The sequence below is a fragment of the Sus scrofa genome, chromosome 8 (assembly GCF_054392235.1).
Source record: "Sus scrofa isolate SSC_HxYL_T2T_F1_AM1 chromosome 8, Sscrofa_HxYL_maternal_Yorkshire_Landrace_v2.0, whole genome shotgun sequence".
In the NCBI taxonomy this organism is placed as follows: Eukaryota; Metazoa; Chordata; class Mammalia; order Artiodactyla; family Suidae; genus Sus; species Sus scrofa.
The window spans coordinates 135,750,658-135,778,269 of NC_139390.1; the positions used below are offsets into that span (position 1 = coordinate 135,750,658).

The window sequence follows — 27,612 nt, forward strand, 5'->3', positions numbered from 1 at the left end:
TCCTAATATATACTCTCCTTTGTCCAGTACACATATCTGCTTAAATATCACACTACCACTTTGATTTCAGTAAGTCAAAAGTTGAACTTAATTTTTTCTCCCCTATTCATTTTTCCCCAGCACTCCAGTATTTTTCCTACAACCCACAATGAAAACTTATGGTCTATTTACAGTCCTCTCTTCCCTACACTTAGTCATAAAATGGTTCTAAGTTCCTTATCTTTTTCATTCTCTCTCCCAACTCTTTGATTATGGTTTGGATAAGGCTCTTGTCAACCCATGCCTACGTCAGTGCACTAGGCTCTCAGCTCATCAACTGTGGCTTTCCTTTACTTCCCAATAAACTTTTAGCTGCCACAGGTACCACTTCATGCGTCATTTCCCATGCAGATACATTTAACTAACTCCTCACTTATCAGAAACCGGTTTATGTCATTAGACTGATAGGTTAGCATTTACATTTCTTCATTCCAGTGTTTTATATTTCTTCATTTGTTTATTAATACATGTTGGAGCTGGCTAACTTTTGAACATCCACCAAATTCAATGTCTAGCTTATGAAGCCTCTAATGCTGGTTCCTCCATTGTCACTACGACATATCGGGCTTTCGTGCCTCTGTGTATGTGTGTATATTTTATGCCTAAAACTCTTTCTTAAATTTTACATATTTAAGACACACACTTTTGCCCAAGGTCTCAAAATCCCTGGCATAAATCCTTATAGAACCTGTTCTAACTTCTGCTGTACGCAGAGATGGCTGCATTGTGTTATCGTTTCAGTACAAAATCTGTTTTCACAACTTCATTGCAGTTACTTTAGTGGTGCATTGTGATTTTTTTCCTCTTGGTTTCCTTAACAGATAGCACAATTTTTTGCATATGACAGGTACTCAATACGTGTTTCCTGTTGATTTCTACACCTGCACTGTCCAGTAGGGTAGACGCTAAACTCACGTTGCTATTAAGCACTTGAAATGTAGCCAGTGTAAATTGAGATACAGGTGTAAAATATATGCTTGATTTCAAAGACTTTGTATGAAAAAACATGATATTTCTCAATAATTTTATATAGATTACAAGTCAAACTATAATATTTTGAATGATGTGTTAAATAAGATATAAACTTCACCTGTTTCTTTTTACATTTTTAATATGGAAACTAGAGAATTTTAAATGGCATGTGTGAGTCACATAATAATTATATTGGACAGTGCTGCTCTAGACAATAGTGTACATGAGTATATTACATACTACAAGTGATGTGATCAGATAAAATATTAACATTGCTTGATAGTACATTATTTTTAAAGTTGTTCCTTATGTGTATACGTTTAACAATAGTTAATTATAGGTTTCCCTCTTCCGACTAACTTGTAAGGCAACAAGAGAAGACCCAAGTTATTTGAATATTTAACTCAGGAAATTTGTTCATGGAGTGTTGTGGCTCAGTGGGTCAAGGATCCAGCATTGTCTCTGTGAGGATGCAGGTTTGATCCCTGGCCTGGCTCAGTGGGTTAAGGATTTGGCGTTGCCACAAGCTGTGGAATAGGTTGCAGATGCTGCTTGGATCTGGTGTTGCTGTGGCTGTGGCGTAGGCCGCAGTTGCAGCTCGGATTCAACCCCTCTCCTGAGAACTTTCCATATGCCATAGATGTGGCTGTAAAAAAAGAAAAGAAAAAAGAAACTTTTTCATTCATAGAAACCTGAGAATCTTTACCCATCTTTATATTTCTTTTAATTTTCTGTCTTGGTGGAAATTTTCCTTACAAAGAATATGTAGTATTCAGGTGTATTCATGTTTTTTACGGTTGCATCTTTATGACTCTATAATTTCCAAGAACATTTTTAGGTTGTGTACTTCCTGCATGTTGATTGCATGTATTAAGTGCTTATTTTTCTAATCTTTCAAATCTCTGGGGTGCTTGAGTTTGTGTCCCAGCTTTTGCTGTTTTTAACCTAAATGTTAATGCTTTGAGTAAACATTATGGAATCTCTAAATGGCTCAATAAAAAATCGGTCTCCTTTCATAAGGAGTGCAGAGCATTAGATCTAGAGCCAGAAAGCCTGTACTGCCTGCTGTCACAAAGCTACCTACATGCTGTACTGCTGGTTCTTCATCTGAGAAGTGATGATAACAATAATAAATTCCAGAATGTTGCTATGAGGATTCAATGAGATTAAACACTTAGAATATAAATGGTGCATAGCGAGCTCTCAAAAAGTATTGGGCATCACTATTGGTGTCTTAGTGCTTTAAACATTTTAGCTTCTTCTCTGCCAGTAGAGCTAAAGTTAAAATTCCAGATAAAACTTGCAAATAAACAATAGAAAATTACTAAGTTTCATGGTAAAATAAGATATGTGATGCTCAGCTTTATTGGTCATATCCATTTTAGTAGCTAGAATTAAAAAGGCCATTATTACAAAGGTTGTTAGAGCTATGGAAGAGCTAGAATTTTCACATACATTTGATGGGATTGTGAAATGCTATAGTAACTTTGGAAAAGCTTGACAGTTTCTTGTAAAGTTGAACACATGCTTAATTCATGACCAGTAGTTTCACTGCTACGTATTTAAGATTAATGGAAACATATGTCCATACAGAGATGATGAGACCTGCTCATCAACTCAGGTCCCAAAGTCAGCAGTGCCACAGATTTAAGAAAGAAGGGACAAAGAAATAGAATGGGGATCAGGGGGCTGCCACCTTCGAGAGGCAATAGCAACCCTCTGAGCCAAGTCATGATTTTTTTTGTTGCTATTTTCTACTTCCTTGTATACAGAATCACATATGTCATTTACAATGTTACTGATCAAGGCAACAGATATGCAAGGCACAGACCCTTTGTATTCATTGATGCTATAAATGATTAACCCTCCAGAGAAAGATAATATTGTTTATGATTAAGGCTATTACACCCTTTTCTCCAACTCCCTTAGGATTCTGGTCATGAGAACAAGAAAGTCAATGGCTTTCCATCTACATCTGGAGTATTTGGCCACATGCTCTCAAGCAGCCACTCCTACGATGTACATTTCCCATCTCACTCCCTTTCCCCCAAGGGTCTGGGAAAGTCTTATATATTTTGCAAGCCTAGATTAGCGTCATTCTTCAAGTGCCATCTAGTTTCTTTGATTCACTATGGCCTGTATACATGCATATCTGGCAAGCCTCCAACACAGAGACATATAGAAATGTTCATGGAAGCTTTGCTTTTATTGACCCCAACTGGTAACAAGCCAATTGTTAACAATTTTGGTATATTAGTACAGTAGAATACTACTTAGCACTAAAAATGGAGTAAACTCCCGGTAATCTCAACAACATAGGTAAATCCCCAAAATGCCATGTGGAGTGGAAGAAGCCAAGCACAAATGAGTCCCATACTATAATTGCAGAAAACACAAATCTTATCTACAGTAGGTCTGTGGTTATTGGCGGTAAAGCATCAATTCAGGAAGCATCAGAATGTCATGCAGGAAGCAGATGCCAAGATGGTGTTAGAATTACAAGAGCTCTATTGGAGCAGTACATGCGAAGGGTAAAAAGAATGGGAACAAAAAGAGGCTGGGAAAGCCTTGAGACCACCATGCAGGTGTGTGGTCTATATAAGAGGAGACAGAAGGAAAAACTGGGCAGAAAAGCCTCGGGCTGCAGTGCAGCTCTGAGGATATCATAGCTTCCAATAGGGAGCTAAGTACAAAGACTGCTTGTTGAGGAGTCGTATACTGAGTAGAAACGTCCAGGTCCTAGTTTCATTGCTGTTTTCAGTCACTGCCTGGAGTCTGGCCTTAGTTCCTATGCCACAGGAGTTCGCAGGCCACTGCAGCCAGAAACTGCCAGCATTCCTTGTCCCAAATAAACTTTTGAATAGCGACCTGAGAGGTGTTCCTTTACGACTCCCACACTTGGCCACAGCGGAGGTAGGGGGAGGAAATTAACTAGAAAAAGACACAAATGAAATTTTCAGGAGGTGATAAAAATATGTGATTACTTGATTGTGGTGGTGGTTCTGTGGGATTATTAATACACTGAAACTCTAGAAATGTACATTCAAAATGTGTGTCTATTATTATCATTATTTATCAAAATATAGTTGATTTATAGTGCTGTGCCAATTTCTGCTGAACAGCATAGTGATCCAGTCATATATATACGTATATATACTCTTTTTCTTTTTTTAATTTTTCAATGATTTTTAGATTTTTCTTTTTTTTTTCTTTTTCTTATACTATCTTCCATCATGTTCTATCCCAAGAGATTAGATATAGTTCCCTGTGCTATACAGTAGGACCTCATTGCTTATCCATTCTACATGTAATACTTTGTACCTGCCAACCCCAAACTCCTTGTCCATCCCACTCCCTCCCCCCTCCCCCCGGCAACCACAAGTCTGTTTCCTATGTCTGTGGTCTGTTTCTGTTTTATAGATAGGTTCGTTTGTGCCATATTTTAGATTCCGTATATAAGTGATATCGTATAGCAGTTTTTCTTTTTATTCATGAGTTACTTCATTTAGTATGAGAATCTCTATTTGCACCTTGTTGAAGCAAATGGCATTATTTCATTCTTTTTTATGGCTGAGTAGTATTCCATTCTATATGTGTACCATATCTTCTTAATCCACTCATCTGTCAGTGGGCATTTAGGTTGTTTCCATGTCTTGGCTATTGTGAACAGTGCTGAAATGAACATAGAGGTGCATGTATTTTTTTGAATGAAAGTTTTTTTCTTTTTATATGCCTAGGAGTGGGGTTGCTGGATCATGTGGTAAGTCTATATTTAGTTTTCTGAGGTATCTCCATATTGTTTTCCGTAGTGGTTGTAATAACTTACATTCTCACCAACAGTGTAGGAGGGATCCCTTTTTTCCAGGCCTTCCCAGCCTTTATTGTTTGTAGACTTGCTAATGATGACCATTCTATCTGTTGTGAGGCCAGATACTATAAAACTCCTAGAGAAAAAGATAAGCAGAATGCTCTTTGACATAAATCACAGCAAAATCTTGTTTGATCCACCTCCTAGAATAATGACATTAAAAACAAAAATAAACCAACAGGACCTAATTAAACTCAAAACCTTTTGTACAGCAAAGAAAACTATTAGAAAAAAAGAAAAGACAACCCACAGAATGAGAGAAAATCTTTGCAAGCGATGCAACTGACAAAAGCCTAATCTCCAAAATATGCAAACAACTCCTGCAACTCAGCAATTAAAAAAAAAATCAAAAAATGGGCTGAAGACTTAAACAGATATTTCTCCAAAGAAGCCATGTGGATAGTGAACAGGCACATGAAAAGATGCTCGACATCACTAATTATTAGAGAAATGCAAATCAAAACTACAGTGATGTGTGTGTGTTATTGTAGGCAAATTATACCCCAATATAGTTGACTTTTTAATGTTACAAACTCTCCTTTATATATGAGAACTATCTATGGTCACCCTCCGCTCCAAACATCAGTTACCTTGTCATCAGTGGAGCGGAAGTCAACTTGGAGAAGATGAGTGAGGCATGTGGCATTTAGCAATAGAGGGGAAGGTGGACCTTGTTCTAAATTAACAAACTTCAAAAGGTCTACTGATAGTGTACATTTTGAGAGGGTTAGAGAATTTTCCCATTATAAAACATCGGATCTGTAAAGGAGTTACATCATTTGTCCAGGGAGAGAAAACCTGAAGATCTATTAAAGGGTCTAGAGAAGTGAAATCTGAAGGATCTCTTTGCTAGATGAGGTATTGAACTTTCAGAACATGTGGAATGGAATTGCGTTGGTTATGCAGGAATGATTTTCTATCGCTGGTCCTATGATGAACTAATCTTCTCCCTGATTTTCCCCTCTCCTCCTCCTGCAGTCTGTTGTTTCAGACCTCTTTAACTCTTCCTCTCCCTCACCCACTTCTCTCACTCCATCTGTCATAAAGTTCTGTGATTTCACATTCTCTAGACTGTGGTTCTGAAATTTATCTCAAGACTTCAAAATCTCTTAGGTGAACAGTTGCAAGGATCTCTACAGAGTCTTTTTATCCTTTTCCTGCCACCATCCAAATCCATGTCTCATAATTGTCAGATTTGTCACCTGCCTAGCCCCCATTGGTGGCTCTCTTTCAGATTCAGGACACGCTCCTGGGTATAGACCTGGTGGTATGAGCCCCTCTAGGATCCACTTCAGGCTTTCTTTCCCACTTCATCACTTGCCTCTGTTGCCCCACAATTTCCCCTCTAGTTGTTTGGTGCTCCCTTAATGTGCCCTGCATATCTTTTCATGAATATTATGGTTTTTGACAAATATTAACTTTGTTAAATAATTTACTTTCAAAATTTGACAATGAACTTCCTGAGGGCAACAGCTGCACCTTTCTCACTGTTTAGAAAAATCTACAGCATGTGACAAAGTCCTTAGTTATAAAGGAGCCTCAAAGGAAATAAATCAGTTGTTATTTAGTGGGTTACTTCTCTTTTGCTTTGTATATGTTTAAACAAAAAGTAAGAGTTACTTATTTTGTAAAATAAATGGTACTATTTGACATACATTTTAGGAAAACTGGAGATACTACTTTCTGAAAGTTTTCTTTCTATAATTATCCTCAATATTTTTCCTTAAGGTGCAAATTAATAGAAAAAAATTAAGAGTTTCCCTATCTTTCCATGAAGTGATATTATGACAAATAAGGCTTAGAAGTTATTTAAATTCTCACTGCCTTTCATAGGGGCAGATATCAAGCTAGATTTTTCTATTCTAATGTAAATTAGTTTCATTGAAGGCTTCCAAATTGAACTTGTTGTCTGCAATGGATAGTTATTTTCTCTTGGGATACTGAAGAAAAGAAAATCATTTTTTTTCCAGTCTTTCCCTCCAATATATATTTGAACCAATTTTAAGTGTCAATCTTCCATTCAAAATGAACAAGACTTTACCCTGACCTGTAAGCAGTAGTGGCTACTTCATGTGAAATGAAACAGCTTTTTCTCTGTAACTGGTGATCAAGTAGCTCAGGGTCCTTCTTGACACCCTTGCAATAGACACAGGGATAGTATATTCATTGCATGACTTGGTGATATTTCTAATTATAGTCCTGCATTGCAGTGGCAATTGAAGCATTTCCATGGGAACCTGTGTTAGGGACTTTTTAACAGTTGTTAAGTCCTCTCTTTTATAGGTCATAGAATCCCCGAATAATAATCGTGTGGTGAATAAGGTCTGGGACCATAACATGATAAGAACTGAAATAGCTGTAAGTTTATTATGTGGGAAGGAACTAGAGGAATAGTTCATTAAAGGGCTCCTGAACTTTTATTTCTTCCTTCAAAAGTTCTTCTCGTAGCCAGTGTTGTTACTATTTTCACTTCTTTAAGTAAAAAAATAGATAACATATGCATCTATAGAGTGTAGCAATATTGGAGTCAGAGATAATTTCTTCTTTCTCACTCTCCGTAATGCTCAGACCACTAACTTGACTTTGCTGAAGTCTTTTCTCTAATGCCACCACTGCAGTGTCAGTGCAGGTCTGCAAAATGTCTCACCTGGACTCTAATAACAACTTTCTGCCTGCTTTCTGTCCCAGTAGCCTATTTATGCTATAAGAACATAATATCTCATATTAGTCACACACTATAACCTCTAGGTAAGAGGCTATTTTAAGGTTCTTTATCTGAGACTGGCGAACATCTCTTAGATTAATGGATAGTCTTCAGGACCTCGGTGGGCTGTGGGCATTTATGCCATGGTGGGGATGTGCAATTTGAGGGAAGTGTCCATGGCTTGCATCAGGTTCTAAAAGGGTGAAATAACACGGAAAACAATAAAAACTTTTGCCATAGAGAGAATTCAGTTTCTCCCATTCCCATCATCAACTCAGCCCCCACTCAACATCCCATTTTGACTTCTGAAAGTGAATCTGTATGAACAGACAACAGAGTCATTGTAATAGTGGGCACAGCTCTAAGTGGTAGAATAAAAGGGCCCCAAGGTTCATTTTCTACACACAAGTAGCATTGAGTCAACAAACATTTCTTTAGCTCCAACTTTGTACCGGTTCCTATTCTAGGTACTCAAGCTACAGAGGCAAAGCATTGGAGATTCCGATTTCATGGGACAATTAACAAATGAGTAAAGAAATAACAAAGTAATTTGGGCAGATGTAGGTACTATGAAGAAAATGAAACAAAATGCTGTTTTAATTAATAGTCATAACACTATTTGGTCATTATATGCCAAGCCCTTTGCTCTAGGTATTCACGGGCGTAACCACAATGAATCCTCAAAACAACACCTTGGTATTAATACCACCTGTTGACATATGAGAACATTGGGCTTAAAAAGTCTACTTTTCCGGAGTTCCCATCATGGCTCAGTAGTTAACAAATCTGACTAGGAACCATGAGGTTGCCGGTTCGATCCCTGGCCTTGCTCAGTGGGTTAAGGATCCCGCGTTGCCATGAGCTGTGGTGTAGGTCGCAGACACGGCTTGGATCCTGCATTGCTGTGGCTGTGGCTGGCAGCTACAGCTCCGATTCGACCCCCAGCCTGGGAACCTCTATATGCCAAGGGAGTGGCCCTAGAAAAGGCAAAAAAAGACACACACGCACACTCAAAAAGTTTACCTTTCCTCAGCATAGTTATTGAGTGACAGAGCAAAAATTTTGGTTAATCCTTTCAAAACCCATGTTGACTGAGTGCCCATTATGTATCAGGCACTGTTCTAAGATTCTAGACTATAGCTATGAACAGAATAAATAAAAAGTCCTGCCATCAAGGAATTGACATTTTCATAGTGGTTAGGCAAACAGTAAGTAAAAATAAGTACAATATACAGGATATTGGATTATGATAAAATCTAAGAATGGCCTGAACGAGCTAGAAATGACAAGGAAGCAGATTGACTCCTAGACCCTCCAGAAGTCAACACACCCCTGTCAATTCCTTAGTTTTAACCCAGCCAGGCCCCTGTCAGACTTCTGCAGAACTCTCAGCTAATACATATGAGCAATTTTAAGCCACTCAATCTGAGAGGTCATTACAACCACAATAGAATAAGACTGTATCAAACAGCAAAGCAATGAGATAAATGTGACAAATAATGCCTATGAAATTATTGTAAATGCAAAAGAAGTGAATGGATTTGAAGCACTAAGAACAGTATTCGATGTAAAGGCATGCATGGCATATTATTATCATTACCAAAATTTAGGCTCTAAAATAAATGGCATACATGCAAGGAGGTATAAGGAGATTTCCTTGCTGAAATAGAGGTTATAGTAGAGGATGTAAGGGTGGGTAACAGCTATAAAATTAGGGAAAACTGAATGTTTTATTGGGTTAAATCTGCTTTAAAAGGCAATACAAGATCCATGGGAGGCTTTTAAGAGGAAAATGCAAGCTAAAGGATAGATTCGACTCTGACTACTCCGTGTGTAAAAATAAAGAGATGGTGGAAACATCAAGAGAATGGACTGGCACTCTTTATACGACAGTGACAGAATCATGGTAGGGAATTAGATGTGGGGATAAATGACTACACTAGAAGGGAGCCAACGAGACTGTGTTAGTGTGGGGAGTGTCTGCAGAAGGATTCTCTGGCCAGATATCAGGTGGTCATGAGGGAGTCCGGCGTGAACTGCATACCATGGTTTCACCAGAGCGAAATTGAACACTATAGGCCTAGTAAGTCCGTTCTGCCAAGAGCTTATGGTTTGGGCAAGGCACTCAGATTCACTCCCTATTTCTACTGGTAAATATGAGCATGTGTGTTACCGGAGCTCTAAGGTTCTTTTCAGCTGCAAAATTGTGTAACTCTTCATTGTCTCCACAGTGGACATTTGGTATTATGTTGCAACTATTCCAAATGTATGGGATCTCAGGAGCACTCATTTTAAAAAAAATGTGTATATACACACACACACACACACACACACACACACACACAGCATACTAGAAATAAACACAGATAACAGATTCTTTATGTCTGAATTTCTCTTTTAAAGTGTACACAATACCAGCCATCCAAAGGTGAGGCATTTTTGTGATGTTATTGGTACAAGTTGAAAGAATTGATTTCCTGAAGCTGGAAAGCCCTTTTCATGTTTGAGCCCTTTTTATCTTTCCAAATAAAAGCAATTTGGAGAGGTCAATGTTTATATTTAAGGACAGTCAGGCCTGTCCTTAAAAATTACTTGCTTGCAAGACACTTTTATCTGTAGGAACCATTGCCGTATAACATAGAAGCCGACAATTTCGTGGTAGGTGTATTTACACAAAGCTTAAAAATTTTAATCAGCATGATTTTGAAGCAGCACTATATCATTACCTTTGCAAATGGTTGAGATAAAAAACTCTTCACCAGGCTAACTGATGATGATGGTGAGGGGGGAGCCAAGGGAGGAGATTGGTACAGTGTTTACTTTGTGGAAAAGGAAACACATTCTTTACTTTGTCACACTCCTAAATCACAGCTGTGCCAGAATTTATGAATATATTTTTCCGAGACAAGAAAACAGCCACCAAAGGAAGTTCACAACTTGTTCTCTTCACACCCGAAGAACAGGATGAGAAACATTATCTATCAGGGACTTACTGTTGACCTGTGGAGTAACTCTTCTTAAGCAAAACAAATTAATTCGATACCGATCCTACTTAATCTTTGACCTTTATTTTATGAGACATTTTTCCATAGGACATGCTGAGCTGTCTCAATTATGTCAGTGAGTCCCCTGAGAAAGGTGAGACAAGACCACAAATATCACCTAGTACAGAATCTTTAATAGGAGTTCTACACCAAAGCATCCTTTGAATATATAGAATACAAATTATTCTCACTAACGGCAGAGAACATGGCATAAAATATTGAATTAGGGCAGTTAAAAATATTGAAAAGTAACTAGTATTTTGAAGTAGCTTGTGGTGTTCTAATTAATACATTAAATTAATAACTTCTGAGTGTGTGTATATGTGTGGTGTATCTGTTTGTCTGTCCATGTATATATATGGCAGGAGTGACTTTCCCTAAGGCTGAGATTCAGTTATTCGCATAAGCTATGGCTAGAATTATCTTTCCGCCTTTCCATTGTCTTTAGCTATTGCCTCTACTTCTTACTTTCCTTTGACCATCACTTGTCACCAAAGCTGTGGCCCTCTCCCTGCCAACTGCTGTAGAGACCCAGGGCACAGAGATTTAGGCAGCATTCACTACCTGTCAAGAACCAGACCCCCAGGAGGGCCCACCTGCTCACAAAGACTTGTTCTTCCTGCAGCATCTCTGCTTTTACCCAGGGACCTCCCTCCCATGCCCAAAACCTTGGAACTTCTCATTTTACTATTGAGAACTAGGAAAACTTACCACCAAGAACTAGGACAACTAGTACAAGGAGAGCTAGCAGAGATACCTGGGTCATGAAGATGGATTTTGGAGTTTCTTGGTTAGGTAGTAGTACTACTAATATAGCCTCAGGAGAGACTGAGTAAGAGAGACTGGTTTGGATTTGCCTTGAGAGTGAAAAGACACCTTAATGTAATTCCTGTGTTGGAAATAAGGTCTCTGTTCCAGCAAAGGAGTTACAAATGCATTTTTGGTGGAAACATGTTCAAAATCAAGAAGACAATGCTCTAGGTAATGATATTCTCTTCATGTTATCATTGCGAGTCATAATTGGTTTTCTTATTTGTCCTCACTTGTGTTGGTTCTTTTTAGCCCAGTTTGAGAATACTATTACAGATACTGAAGAAAACTTTTATTTTTGTGTTATCAAAGTACTTGGTGAGGAGTTCTTGCTGAGGTGCGGTGGGCTAATGATCCAGATTGTCTCTGTGGAGGCACTGGTTCAGTCCCTGGCCCAGCTGGCACAGTAGGTCAAAGGATCCATCTGGCATTGCTGCAGCTGTGGTGTAGATCACAGATGTGGCTTGGATTTGATCCCTGGTCCTGCAACTTCCATGTGCCTTGGGGCAGGGGGGGTTTAAAAAAAAAAGGCAAAATAAAGTATTGATAAAATTTTATATGTAGTAATTAATCAGATTTTTATAAGATTATTCAATGTAATGAATGTTTTGAAATTATTATACAAAATCTAAATCATAATTGAATATTAGATGAGATACTGCCTTTTCAACCCTGTTTTTGTTCCTTTGTGAGAATTTTTGGCATTTATTATGAATAATCAAGGAAGTGAGTATATTTTTAGCAGGAATTTTATACCTCCTACATAGAAATGAAGCAGTTACCGAAACATCTATAAGGAAAAATGTTTTTGAATGTGTACCATACACTTTCTATAAACCTTTTCTTCTGGAGCTAGATTTCAGAGAAAATCTTTGCTTTGACAGAACAAAAATGGGGTTGGCTTACACATATATTTTATAAGTAAGTGGTGTTTTGGTTTGTGATAAAGGAAATAAAAAGATGAAAACATTGAGGCCACGTAATTAGGGCCTTATTGATCTTCTGAGTTATGTTACTGGACAATCGAAAAGAATGTTGTGGAGTTCCCATTGTAGCTCAACAGGTTAAGGACCTGGGACCATTGTCTCTGTGAGGATACAGGTTTGATCCCAGGCCTTGCTCATTGGGTTAAGGACCTGGTGTTGCCACCATGAGTGGCATAGGTTGCACATGCAGCTCGGATCTGACATTGCTGTGGCTGTGGGGTAGGCCTGCAGCTGCAGTTCTGATTCAGCCCCTACCTGGGGAACTTCCATATTCCACAGGTGGGGTGTCTGCAGGTCCTGGAGGCAGGTTCCATCCCCAGCCTAGCACAGTGGGTTAAAAGATCAGCATAGGCAACAACTGTGGCTGGGACCTGATCCCTGGCCCCAGCAACTCCATATGCCGCAGGGCAGCCAAAAAAAAAAAAAAAAAAAAAAAAAAAAAGAAAGAAAGAAAGAAAGAAAGAAAAGAATGCTCTGTTGTCATGCTGTCTTTAGACTGTCTCAAGTGCCAGAAGATATTTTACAGTTGAGGGAACAAGAGAGGAAAGATTTAAATTTCAGGCTGAGTGAAGCATTCAGCTTTGTGTCCCTGCTCCTGCTATCTAGAGAGGTATCAAAATAATGCTGGTCATCAAAGAGAATTCTAAGGCCAGGAGGCCACCTCTGATTCTCGGTCCCCCAAGCCATTCTTTTCAATTCATAGAGAATTTTGAGAGAAACCTAAATGGTCCCATTACATAGTCTCTGGGGGAGGGGGTGTTTTTAATTACCGACTTTCAAAAATGTCACTTGCTAACATTTCCTTTCTTGTAGCTTTAATTAAACATGAATTAATTTGTCCATCTTTCCTTGCTCTTCTCATTTTCCTTTCCTTTCCTCATTCCCCTCCCTTCTTGGTAGGAAGACAGGCTAACAGGAGCAAGCCTGAGGGAGGGGGTTGCCCAGCAGAGGAAAATTGCAGTGTGCCCACAGCTGAAGAAGTGGGTGAGGGGGTGGGGGGCAGAGGTCATGGGTCAAAAACACAACCAGAGTCATCATAGTATTTGTCACACTGAACAAATTCTTGAACAAACAGTAAGTGCATAATCATTTCAGTATCCTCTGCCTTCACGGTAGTGTTGTGTCACTGTGGTTTTGAGTTGTAGCATGTCCATGTAGAAGGATCTTTTTGTTTTGGGAGGTACTTATTGAAGTGTATAGGCTAATGTACCCCAGTGCCAGAAAAAAATCCACACACACACATATATGGTGGGGAAGGAGAGCAAATGAGGATAAAATGCTAATAATTAGGGATTCCGGGTAAAGGAGATACTGAGATTCTTTGTACTGTTATTGACATTTTTTTCTATAGATTTGCTCCAGTATATTTTGAGGGTTTTTTTTTTTTTTTTTTTTTTTTTTAAATCAGGAGTTCCCATTATGGCTCCGTGGATTAAGAATCCAACGTAGTCTCTGTGAGGATGCAGGTTTGATCCCTGGCCTCGCTCTGGGTTAAAGATCCGGTATTGCTGCAAGCTGTGGCATAGGTCACAGATGTGGCTTGTATCTGGAGTTGCCATGGCTGTGGTATAGGCTGGCAGCTGCAGCTCTGATTTAACCACTAGCCCAGGAACTTCTGAATGCCACAGGTGCAGCTGTAAATAGAAAGAACAAACAAAAATCAAACCACAAAGAAAAAATGAATTAATTCATGCAGTGAATATCTCCTGAACATCTCTATATAGATACCACAGGATACATTTCTATAAAAATAACCACAGTAAGTGTCTGTTTGTCATTCACATAAGCCCATGGTAGGTGTTTGGGGCTGGTAAGTGAGTTTCCGCCAAGGGTGGTTAGGGGATTCAGACCCCTCCCATTTTGCAGCCTCGCCATCCCCTAAACTAGGAAGCCATTCCCAGGTTGAAATAGGATGCATTATTCTCTCCCTCCACTGAATGCAGGCCACCCCTCATTCAAGGTAGACTCTGGAAAATGTAGAATACAGCTGTCTGCCCTAAGAGGGGAAAACATTTTGGAGACAGCTAGAAAACTCTATGATTAAGCATTGTTTGTTGGTAGATGCTAAGTAGGAGATTCTTTTCCCTTCAGTAAACATATATGAAACACCATTTCTGTGGTTGGAACTAAACTAAGTGATGTGGCCATGGAATTTTTAAGTGGCGATAATGATTAATGTCAATGAGCTCACCAGGGATGAATGTGTAATATGCTCATATATCTGGAGGGCTTTTGTCACTTAAGAAAAGTCAATTTTTCAGCAATACATTTTTGTTGGATGGTTAAAAGTTGTCTTTGAAGATTTGTATGTCAAGGAGAGGAAGGTGTTTGGGGTTTGGAGGTTAATAATGGTAGTGAAAAAAAAAAACACTTCTCAATTTTTTTCGTGCTCATGTTCTATGTTTGAACATATTTATACATGCTAACATTCAGGGGATAGAGGCTGTCTTTTTATAACCATGATCAGAATAGAACATATCTATAACAAGTCACAAATTCTACATTTTTTTTTTTTTTACAACCAAATAATCATTTTGACTACTTTGAACTGAATTGGCCGTTGAGATTGATCTGGCTAAGTGGGCAGACATGACCCAAATGTGGAGGACTCAGTTGTGTCACAGGTTTCCTTATCCGCTCTTATTACAGTGCTCCTTAGATTTTTAGTATTGGATGGATTTTGGAGGTCGGACCCTCTCTTGGCTAGTTTATCACCTTAATGACAAATCTATATGTAATTGTCACTGAAATATATTTTGATATTGCCCTACTGGGAATTTCTTCAAATAATTAACATACAGCTGTTGTACCATCTTGAATTTGGCTTCTTGGAAATAATTCAAACATGGCAGCATCTTATGCCAGAAGAGCGTTGGACTTCTGTGGATGTTAGCTCAGAAATTTGCTACCTCTGAGTTATCTTTTCTCTGTATTCCTCTTTGATTTTCCCCAAAGGAATCCAAAGTATTTAGTGAGTAAAGTTTATTTATGACAAAAATATCCAGTGAAACATTAACTTTGGCTTATCCCCAACCTTTTAATGGACTTAATTTGAAGACCCTTTTAGCTTAGTCTTGAAGTTGTAATATGAATAAGTTCCTCATTCAGATTTTAGTTCTTAGCAGAAGAGCATCACACTACAACGTGACTACTGATGAAGGTAAAGACCTTAAAAATATATTTATTTATTTGTCAAGATATTGACAAATAAAAACTGTGTATATTTAGATTGTTCAATATGGCTTTAAGGTATATATGATACTTCAATATACCTATATATTGTAAAATGAACACAATCAGTTAATACAACCATCACCTTAAAGAGTTATCATTTTATTTTTTTTCTTATATTTGTGGTAAGAACAAAACATGCAATAGTAAAACAATACTAATAATACAGTATTATTAACTATAGTCATCGTGGTTTATATTAGATCCTCAGAATTTAATTCATCTTATAGCTGAAAGTTTAAACCACTTGGCGAACACATGTACACACATACACACATTTTCTTTATCAATTCATCAATCAATGGAGACTTCAGTTTTATCTATATCTTGGCTATGTAAATAACGCTACAGTGAACATATGCACAGAAGTGGCATTGTTGTATCACATGGTAGTTCTGTTTTTAGTTTTTTGAGACACCTCCATACTGTTTATCATAATGGCTATATCAATTTACATTCCCCCAAACAGCATGCAAGAGTTCTCTTTTCTCCACCCCTTTGCCAACACTTTCAATCTCTTGTTTTTTTTTCTTTTGACAACAGACATCCTAACTGCTGTGAGATGATATCTTCTACTGGTTTTGATTTGCATTTCCCTCATGATTAATGATGTTAAGTACTTTTTCCTGTGTCTGTTGGTGATGTGTGTGTCTTTTTGAAAGGTGTCTTCAGGTTCTTTGCCCATTTTTTAATTGGGTTATCTGAATTTTTTCTATTGAGTTTTATGAGGTTTTATATATTTTGAATATTAACATCTTATTGGATATATGGTTTGGAAATATTTTCTCCAATTACAGAGGTTATTTTTACAATTTCTTGATTATTTACCATAAAGAAGCTTTTTAATTTGGTGTACTTTCACTTGTTTATTTTTGCTTTTGGGGTCATATCTATAAAATCATTTGCAAGACCAATATTTATGACTTTTTTCCTATATTTTCTTCTAGTTTTACAGTTTCAATTCTTATATTTAAGTCTTTAGTCTATTTCAAGTTAATTTTTTCATGAGTAGTATAAGATAGGAGTCCATTTGAATATGGATATCTGATTTTCCCAACATCATTTGTTGAAGAGATTACCCTTGCCCCATTATGTGTTCTTGGAGCCTCTGTCAAAAATTATTTGGTCATATATATGTGCACTTTCTGGGTTCTTTATTCTCTTCCAGTGATCTATGTGTCTATTTTTTTATTCCAGTATCATACTGTTTCAGTTATGATAGTTTTGTAATGTTGTTTGAGATCCCAAAGTGTGATGCATCCAGCTTTGTTCTTTCTCAAGATTGATTTAGCTATTCAGGGTCTTTTATGATTCCACAAGAATTTTTTGAATATTTTCCTATTTATATTTCTGTGAAAAAAATGCTATTAGAATTTTAATAGGGATTACATTGACTTTAGATTGCTTTGGTAGCATTTTTGACAGTATTACATTTTTCAATCCATGAACACAGGATATCTTTCATTTACTTGTATCTTCAATTTCTCTCATCAAAGTCTTGTAGTTTTCAGTGTACACATCTTTTACTTCTTCAGTTAAATTTATTACTAAGTATTGCATTCTATCTCTTTTAAAAAATTTTATGCTATTATAAATGGATTAGTTTTCTTTATTTTTTGGATAGTTTATTATTAGTGTATACAAGTACAGTTGATGCTTATATTTAATTTTGTATCCTTCAACTTTACTAAATTGTTTATTAGCTTTAATTGTTTTTTGGTGGAGTCTTTAGAGTTTTCTATGTGTAAGATTGTATCATTTGCAAACAGAGGAAATTTATCTTCTTTCCAATTTGAATGCCTTTTATTTATTTTCCCTGCCTACCAACTCTGGCTATACTGTGTTGAATAGAAATGATGAAAGTGGGCATTCTTGTCTTTTTCCTGACCTTAGTAGAAAAGCCTCAGCTTTTCGCCATCGGGTATGATGTTAGCTGTGGGCTTGTCTTACATAAACTTCATAATGTTGAGATACATCTCTTCTATACCTTGAAATTATATTTAATAGGCAGTGTATTATCTAGCATCTAGTACATATGGCAGCATAACAACCTGATATTCAGCTGTGTTGTAATCTCTATCCTTCTCATTCTTTTAACTTAAAAGAATAATTTTAATCATAGTTATACATAAATCCATATCCATATCCAACAAACAACTGTCAAACCAATAATTCTATACAGTGTTCGGTCAGAGTTATATCTAAGGGATAGCTAACATGTATTTGAGATCCAAATCTGTCCTTAATTACTGCTATGGATGTGATCAAATCATGTGGGTCTCAATTTACTTGTGAAAAAAATACCACAATTTAGTTATAATTTTATGTGTTATAAATAATGTTTTGATGAACACCTTTCAATTTAAATTTTGATTACATCTTCACCAATTCCTTATAAGAAATAAGAGAATTAAATGCTGAAGATGTATATCTGCTGCTAAAAATATTGAAGATTCCTGATGTACAATAAATGTGTCATATTTAGTGAATATTTCTCATTTTTAATATATTCACCATCTTCCTTTTGCAGTAGTTTCCTGAACAAACACATCTGAGGTCACTAAAGAGTTAGCAGAATTTTACAAAGTCATGTGACTGAATATATCTTTTGGTATCAATGGATCCTACAGAAATAATTTAGTAATTATAACCATTAAATAACTTTAGAGCTCTCTGACTTAATTCGTGTAATTTACTCTCCCTAAATTTTATGTGTTATGAGAGAATAATATTATTTATCTAGCAGGGTGCTTGTAAGAATCAAATGAAAACATATATTTACACTCATGCCTTTATAAGTGGTAAAATACTATATATTTTTTACTATTATCATTAATTTTTGACAAATGAAATTATCAACTTCATTGAATGGTCTTTAATTTCAAGTTCAGATTATATTGGTTTTCCTCTAACATTTCTTAAAATTACATTTCTTTAATAAATATATCGACCTCTGTCTTTGAATAAATATGTTGGATGTATTTTTAGAGAAATATTAGAACATGGTGAACTATGGAAGCTCTTTATAGAGGATAGATTTATGCACAAGATTAAAAATAATAAAATGAACAAGTGGACTTATTATACAAAGAATTTTCAAAAACATTTAACTCTTAGGAGGAGCCGATTTCAAGAAAAAATCTGACTTGTTTTCATGGACATTTCAAAATAAGCCTAGCTCATATGATACATTTTTAAAGAAGGAAAAGGAAAAAAACATCTGAGAATCTCTGGAATACTGCCGAAAGTCTAATTTGGCATTTTATCCCACCTTCTGGATGCAGTTGATTGGCAGCAGTTATATGATGCCAGAGGCATAGTGGGACTAGAAGGAGAAAACCAGAGAACATTGTACTGTTCTTGCTCCTAAAGAACAGCTTGTTTCTTTAACAAGAAAATTTTGCCACCCGCTCTTGCAAACCTGTATTACATGATTTGTGGGATTGATCTCTTTTGTGTTGCTAGACTTGCAAACTCTTCCCACACCATCGTAGAAGAGTACACACTGCTTGATAAAGATTGGTGAATAGCCCCATTCCATAGTTCTAAAAAATAGTTAATTTAAGATAAATTTATGCATATAAGTTAAAATGACTAGCTCATGAGATATTTAAAATAAATATACTTTTATTTTAAAAGGAAAATTGTTAGAGTCTTGACTTTAGTAGTCAAGTAGACTGTTCACCAGTTCTAAAGTTGCCAAGATCTGTTCAACTTCCACTACCTTGGGAAGGAACAACTTAAAAGAAAATTTAATAAAGACATCTCTTCACATATGTGGCAGTGTTATGTTTAGAAAATAGTACCCTGGGGATTTTATAAACATGTATTAAATTTTTGATACCCTTGGGAAACTTCAGAACTGCCAGGGAAGTTTCAGATGTAACTGTGGATGCAGAATCACCAGTCTTAGCATTGGAAAGGACCAGCATAAACCCTCATCTTCAGAGCCATTTTTAGACCCAGGGTAATTAATGGATTTTCCCAAGGTCACAAAACTAGAAGGTAGTAGGATGGGCACTAGAATAAGTATTGCTTTCCCTAAGGCTATATAGTTGTTCTGATTACTAAGGCTTTAAAAAATATTAAATACTCTGCTGGTGATGTATTTCCTTAATGCTTCATATTTTCAAGCAGTGAAGATACAATTCCTCCAAAATTAAATAGGAGAGTAGACTTTGAAATTTCATTGCAGATTCAACATGTTCATCTTTCCTGTTCCCTGGTGAAATATATCACATCCCTGGAACCTAGAACTACCATTCTCATTCTTAAAAATCATTCTTAACATTCTGTTGATAAGTGGAACATGGATATTTTTTTTGTCTTACCTGATTCTTCCAACTTCATATGATGGGACCTTAAAGTAGCCTTTAGTTTGCAAATAAATATTCATTTAACCATTAATGGGAAGGAGAAGTTAGTCCAAAGGCAATTAGAATTAGGCTTGGACTTCTCTGAAATGAAATAATTCTAGAAAAAATTGTACTTGGGTATCAGTGTGATATAGCCTGTTTCCCAAGCATGCACAAACAAACGAGTCCATGTGGATGCCCTTCTGGTCACAAAGGACTAGCCACACGATCCCACTGCTGCTCCAGAGAGACCTTTAGCAAGAGTACTATTCTAAAGATTTAAAGACATTTTTAAAAAAGGTTTGTAAATGATGATTCGGCTCGAGCAGCATATTTTCAGTTAATAGTGGGTTTTAAAAAGTAAAACAGGTTCAGCATGTAGGTCATTAACCTTGGATATGTTCTTTGCTGTTGCAATTATTAATATCTGTTCTCCAATGAAGTATTTTTTCTTTTCTAGATCATACTCATTCTCACATTACTGAAATAATTTCACCATACTTAAAGACAAGAAAGCTGTAAAAGTAATACCTTCCACATTCTTTTTTTTTCTCTCTTTTTAAGGCCACATCTGTGGCATATGGAAGTTCCCAGACTAGGGGTCGAATCGGAGCTGCAGCTGCTGGCCTATATCCAGCCATAGCAACATGGGGTCGGAGCCATATCTGCGATCTGTGCTGCAGCTTGTGCCAATTCAAGATACTTAACTGAGTGAGGCCGGGAATTGAACCTGCATCTTCATGGACACTACGTCGGGTTCATAACCCACTGAGCCACAACAGGAACTCCCACATTTTTATTTTTATTAATGAATTCCTAATATAATACTCCCTTCTGAGACTGAGAAAGGAACCGAATGACATTTTTGCTTCTTAAGTTGACTAGTCTTAAGCAGTTCATGGCTGTGTTTATGAAAGATGTGTATCTGGAAGAAAAAGAGCAAAAGTCAGGTATTTGGCTATATCTCCTCCGAGAATTATGTTTATAAAATAAATATGAGGAAATGTTTTTTGTCCTTGCTTATAAACAAAGTATGGAGGATTTTTAAAAAATACCTAAGGCCGGTATATAATGCTAAAGGAAAGGAAAATTGGGCACCACTGTCATTAGATAAAATACTGCAGTATCATCTTACCGTAGAGCCATTTAACTGAGAATATAAAGAGGGCCTTTTGTTTAACATTTAATGTGAGCTTTAATCAGGATTCTCCGCTCACTGGGACATGTAATTTGCCTTTTCTCTGAGGGGTGTTGTGTGGTGCTGAGCTATCTCTCTCTCTTGCGAAAAGAGGTTGTGCAACCAGTCAGGCTTAGAGGTTGTTCTCTTGTGTCAAAGAGCAATGCCTGATGGGAAGCTATGAGTGTATGAAGGCTTTGAGTTTATAAACAGTATACAAACTAGGACACCAGAGGGTTTCTAGTTACATTTTGACAGGTTAGTGCAATGTATTTCACACTTTTCCTACAAGATATTGTTCATGCAAGCCTTGTTACAAGCTACAACCAGTTGATCAAGCAAGCAACTGATTCATTGCTGATTTTGTATTATATATGAATGCTTATGAGAGGCTCTATATGTGAGCTCTCTATATAAAGAAGGATAATTGAATTCAGCAATCATTTGGGCCTCTCCTCAAATGCCTTTATGGCTTTATAGTCTAATTGATAAGGGAAGATGAATGAATCAATTTTTAAAATCATTAATATGATTAATTTTAATTATTTAATAATCAAATACTAAAATCAGTGAATTCATAAATAAGTCTTATATGAGTGCTATATACAGTACTCCCAGAGAATAAACAATTATAATAAAGGTTGGCTGTCTGGGAACTATATACACCTGGGACGTTTGATCAGATCATTGAGAAATGTTAATGAGAGAAATAATATGATGGAATTGAAGCTTTCAAATAATGAATCTGGTGGAAAGACTCAGAATGTTTTGAAGGGAGAAGTTAGAGTAGGAATGGTAATTTGAAGACCGTAATAGATTCACCTGAAATCTCGAGATTTTAGAGTGATTATTCACATATTCTAACTGGCAATCAACACTTAAAAGATAATTTCTTTAGGAAAAAAATTTTGCTAACAATAGCCCAGGCATTATAATAATATATATTAAATATAATCAGCCAGGCTGGGAGGAGGAGAGGGTTAAGGAAGACTTCCTGGAGAAGGCAGTGCTTGCGGGAAGTCTTGAAATGTGGTGATGAGTTGGTAAGAGTAGGAGAAAGAAGGCAAAGGGGGGCAGTGCAATGCGGGTAGGAAAAGCCTGGTTAGAAGCAATGTGGTGCTGCTGATGTATTTTCCCTATTTTATAAAATGAATTTAGAAAGACCTTTGAAAAATGATTTGCATGTTACTAAATGATGGACTTTTCTAAAATGATAAGTGGGTATAGTGTTTTTTAAGGTCCCCATTATAAATAACATGAAATATTTATTCTTGGTTCTGAGGTATTGACCATGGACTTCTGTACATTCACATGTTTCCTAACAACTCTTTAGCGCTTTTGTCTTCTTTAACATGTGTTACCTTTGTGTTCAGGTCTGAACTAGGGAGGGTTGTACATCTCATAAGAGGTATTAAAATGAACCAGTGTCCAAGATGTAGAGCACTGGTCAGAAAACCCATTGGCACCAGAGGTCTGCACTAAGGCTTTACCAAAAGGTGGCAAAGCATGTGGGTGAGATCCATGAAAGGTCTTCCTCGGGGATCCAGGGAAGAACATACACTCCTACTCCAGGTGGCATCTGCGAGGCAGGGAGGGCAGGGCGCGATGTGACAGATAGGCATCTTGGATGGTTATTAAGGCGTGGGTTTCCATTTCCATGGGGTCACAGCATGGACCCAAGCTAAGCTAGTATAGATACTTGGCATTGAGAAGCAGAATTTAAGCATGATTTGAGATGTACGAGAGCCTTGTAAACCATGTAGGGTTTATATGTGTGTCGTGGAGCACAGATGGCAGGAGGATGCTTCTTTGATCCAGGTGGCTACCATGAGCTTGTAAACAGAAAAATATTAAGGGAGACTTAGATAAAAAGGTAGATGCCTAGTGATCCGTTCCCAGGCACTTCTGTGATGACCCTGATAGGAAGGTGACTTGGTGTTTAATGTGTCCCAGGTCTGACTACCAAAGAGAAGTGAATTAGTGACATGTTATGGACAGAGAAATAGGGGAGAGATCCATTACAGAGATATCATAGAAAGACATTTGAAGCTGCTTAAATGGCCAGAGGCTTATGTAGGGCTAGTTCTGAAAACTGAGAGGTACATAAACCCTATGGAAAATCAGAGGGTCCAGGAATTATAGCAATTTCAGAGAAATGGTGAGGGGTAATTTGCTTTTGATTATAACTAACGTCACAATAGTTTGAGACCCCAAATATGAAGTTATTGGGAACATGTTTTTTGATTTTAGGCTTTTTTCCTCTATTTTTTTAAACATAGTTTTCAAGATTTAATTTGTAAGGGCGATGTATGACACAAGCTTCTTAACAACAAGGAACTATTTTCCTCCAGTTCCTCTGGGATTCCACAGTAGAAGGTTTTAAATTGCCAGACTCCCTGAACCATCCAGTCTTATGCAACACGTACGTGCACAAAACACCTGAGTAGGGCACACTACGGGTTTGAGAAACAAGGGTGAATGGAGGTCATGGTGTCGTAAAGTATTAGAATAAATGAGATAGACACAGTAATGGAAGTAAGTATAAAGTGACAGGAGAGCACTGAGAGTCATGAATTGAACTCTGAATGAGAAGATTGTAAAAGGCGTCACGAAAGGGATATGTGAACATCAGCAGCACCAAGCTGCTTCTAACCAGGCTTTTCCCACCTTGGTGCCATTGGACTCCCCTCCTTTCTCCTCCTCTTCCCGATTCTTCCCTACACTTCAAGACTTTCCTTGGGCATTGCCTTCTCCAGGAAGTCCTCCTTGATGCTTTCCTTCTCCCAGCCTGGCTTATTATACATCCCCCTCTTTGTTCCCATAGCACCGTGCGCACCCCTGACCTTGTACTAGCCAGGTTTATGGTGATCTGATTGTTCATCTCCCAGTTAAACTGTGAGCTTCTTGAGAACCGTGGCTGCTCCATTCACCTTTGTATCCTCAACACTTTGCTGAGAGCCCAAGTGGGGCTACTCAGAGGTGAAGCTGGGAAGCGGCGTGGGCCATGTGGTGAGTGACGCTTTGTGTGATGTAACTTGAACTCTAGTCAGTAGCAATATGGACACCTTGACGGTTTTTCAACAAGGTGTGGTGAAATCACATTTGAATTTTAGAAAGAAGGCTCGGATGGCATACATAGCAATAAGAAGAGATTAGAGATAGGAATTCCAATTAAGAAATGTAAGCCCAAGTATAGGTGAGAGATCACTGAAGGTCTGAACCATATTGTAAATGTGAGAACAGAGAGAAAAATTAACAACTTGGGTGTGAGAGGGGTGAGAGAGAGAGGTGTAAAGAATGACTAAGTGTGGAACCATTTTTAAGGAGTGAATAAAAATTTTGAGTATTTGAGCTTATCAGGCCTAAGGCTTTTGGACAAAGTGAAATGCTTTCAATTTATCATTTCAGCAGTGAACTAAAAAATACATAAATCTTCACTTTATAACCTTTTTCATATACCTGATTTGATAAGAGTCTAGACAGCCCTATTGGCTTCAAACTCCATTGCAATCCTAGACCAGCAAAACAAGTGAATTCTATTTACCCCCAGAATTCTAGATGAAAGGTTTATAGCATTTTTTCCCTAGTCATGTGTCTAAATGTAGGTAGAACTTCTATGTTTTAAAAATTTTTTTACTGTAACCATTTTTATTCATAAATATTTCAAGTAAATAGTTTCCCTAACTTGAAAAATTTACAACTGAGTAAAATTATTTTTCCATAAAAATAGAAATATTATAATAAATATTTTTGGAATTAACTAAATAATTTTTGAAATATTTATTATACAAAAAATATTTCAGTTAATTTAAAACATGATATGATTATAAAAACGCTTAAACTTTGTATTTGTAATGGTGCTGTTCATGCAGTTTCGCATTTTTACAGCATTGCTAGTGATCTTTTTTCTTTATTTGTCTTTTGTCTTTTTAGGGCCACACCTACAGCATATGGAGGTTCCCAGGCTAGGGGTCTAATCGGAGCTGTAGCCACCAGCCTTTGCCAGAGCCACAGCAATGTGGGATCCGAGCCACGTCTGCACCTACACCACAGCTCACGGCAACGCCAGATCCTTAACCTACTGAGTGAGGCCAGGGATTGAACCTGCAACCTCATGGTTCCTAGTTGGATTCGTTAACAACTGAGCCATGACTGGAACTCCACTAGTGATTTTTTCTGCAAACCTTGATAAGGCACACTTCAGTGCACTCTAACCACCATACAGGAATCTACATTTATATTTGAAAATGGTATTAGCTTAAGGCTATTACTAATACAGTTGTAATTATATGCATGAATACTACTTTCAAGTAAAAATTTTGTATTTTATGTGTAATTACACAAATATCAAATTCATTTTCCAATCTACAGAATGCTGATAAATGCTCAGAAGACGCTGGGTTGATTTTTATAAATCTCATAACCTTTTTTGGTGGATTATGAATAGTGCATGGGAGACCATGAGTAACAATTCAGACTGGCTGCCACAATCAGAGGATCAAATAGACACGGAATGATGTATAATCCCAAAAAACATCAGTATCTGTGTTGTCCTATAATGTTTTCCCAACACTTTAAAGGCGAAGAAGAAAACTGGGGAAGCATTAGATATTCATAGCTGGGGGCCTTGAAGAATAAAAATGTAAATGGTCAGAGGGCTGGTGATTTGTCCAGGCAGGGCTGTGTTGGGGCTGCTTTGCATCAAGGCTGACTCCCTCTGAGAGGGATGAAAGTGACACTTGCTTTCATCTGTTTTTTCTTTAGATCACGCTTTTTCCCTCTTCCTCAGGTTAATATCTCTAGGTGTGAGGCCTGATAAAACGTGCCTCTTGTTTTTCATTCTCCCTCCAGCTTATTAGAAGTTACAATGGGCAATGCATCTTTTTTTTTTTAATTTTGATTTTTTTTCACAATAGCAGGTTTACAGTGTTCTGAAAATTTTCTCCTTTACAGCATGGTGACCCAGTTACATATACAAATAATACAGTCTTTTTTCTCACATTATCATGCTCCATCATAAGTGACTAGACATTGTTTCCAGTGCTAATCAGCAGAATCTCATTGCCTATCCATTCCAAAGGCAATAGTTTGCATCTATTAACCCCAAGTTCCCAATAAATCCCCCTCCCCCTTGGCAACCACAAGTCTATTCTCCAAGTCCATGATTTTCTTTTCTGTGGAAAGGTTCATTTGTGCTGTATATTAGATTCCAGATATAAGTGATATCATATAGTATTTGTCTTTCTCTTTCTGACTTACTTCACTCAGTATGAGAGTCTCTAGTTCCATCCATGTTGCTGCAAATGGCATGATTTTGTTCTTTTTATGGTTGAATAGTATTCCATTGTGTATATATACCACATCTTCCTAATCCAATCATCTGTTGATGGACATTTGGGTTGTTTCCATGTCCTGGCTATTGTGAACAGTGCTGCAATGTGCATGTGGGTGCATGTGTCTTTTTCAAGGAAAGTTTTGTCTGGATATATGCCCAAGAGTGGGATTGCTGGGTCATATGGTAGTTCTATGTATAGTTTTCTAAGATATCTCCACACTGTTTTCCATAGTGGTTGTACCAGCTTACATTCCCACCAACAGTGCAGGAGGGTTCCCTTTTCTCCACACACCCTCCAGCATTTGTTATCTGTGGACTTATTAATGATGGCCATTCTGACTGGTGTGAGGTGTTACCTCATGGTAGTTTTGATTTGCATTTCTCTAATAATCAGGGATGTTGAGCATTTTTTTCATGTACTTGTTGGCCATCTGTATATCTTCCCTGGAGTAATGTCTATTCAGGTCTTTTGCCCATTTTTCAATTGGGTTGTTGGCTTTTTTGCTGTTGAGTTGTATAAGTTGCTTATATATTCTAGAGATTAAGCCCTTGTCAGTTGCATCGTTTGAAACTATTTTCTACCACTCCCTAAGCTGTCTTTTTGTGGGTTTTTTTTTTTATGGTTTCCTTTGGTGTGCAAAAGCTTGTTGGTTTGATTAGATCCCATTGGTTTATTTTTGCTTTTATTCCTGTTGCTTTGGGAGACTGACCTGAGAAAACATTTGTAAGGTTGATGTCAGAGAATGTTTTGCCTATGTTCTCTTCTAGGAGTATGATGGTGCTTTGTCTTATATATAAGTCTTTAAGCCATTTTGAGTTTATTTTTGTGCATGGTGTGAGAGTGTGTTCCAGTTTCATGGATTTACATGCTGCTGTCCACTTTTCCCAGCACCACTTACTGAAAAGACTTTTCCCCTTTTTATATTCTTGCCTCCTTTGTTGAGGATTAATTGACCGTAGGAGTTTGGGTTTATTTCTAGGTTCTCTATTCTGTACCATTGGTCTGTATGTCTGTTTTTGTACCAGTACCACACTATCTTGATTACCATAGCTTTGTAGTATTGCCTGAAGTCTGGGAGAGTTATGCATCC

The 27,612-nt window shown here is 37.3% G+C and overlaps 1 protein-coding gene and 1 long non-coding RNA gene across 10 annotated transcripts in view; both read left to right on the plus strand.

The window, feature by feature from the left end:
* The window catches only part of LOC146401073 (uncharacterized), a 40,029-nt gene extending 21,272 nt beyond the window's left edge, over window positions 1–18,757 (plus strand). The window contains exon 2 of the long non-coding RNA XR_014811975.1: window positions 1–18,757. This exon is cut by the window's left edge and continues 17,244 nt beyond it. This is a non-coding gene — a long non-coding RNA (uncharacterized LOC146401073).
* Window positions 1–27,612, plus strand: part of SNCA (synuclein alpha) — a 143,149-nt gene that overhangs the window by 50,317 nt on the left and 65,220 nt on the right.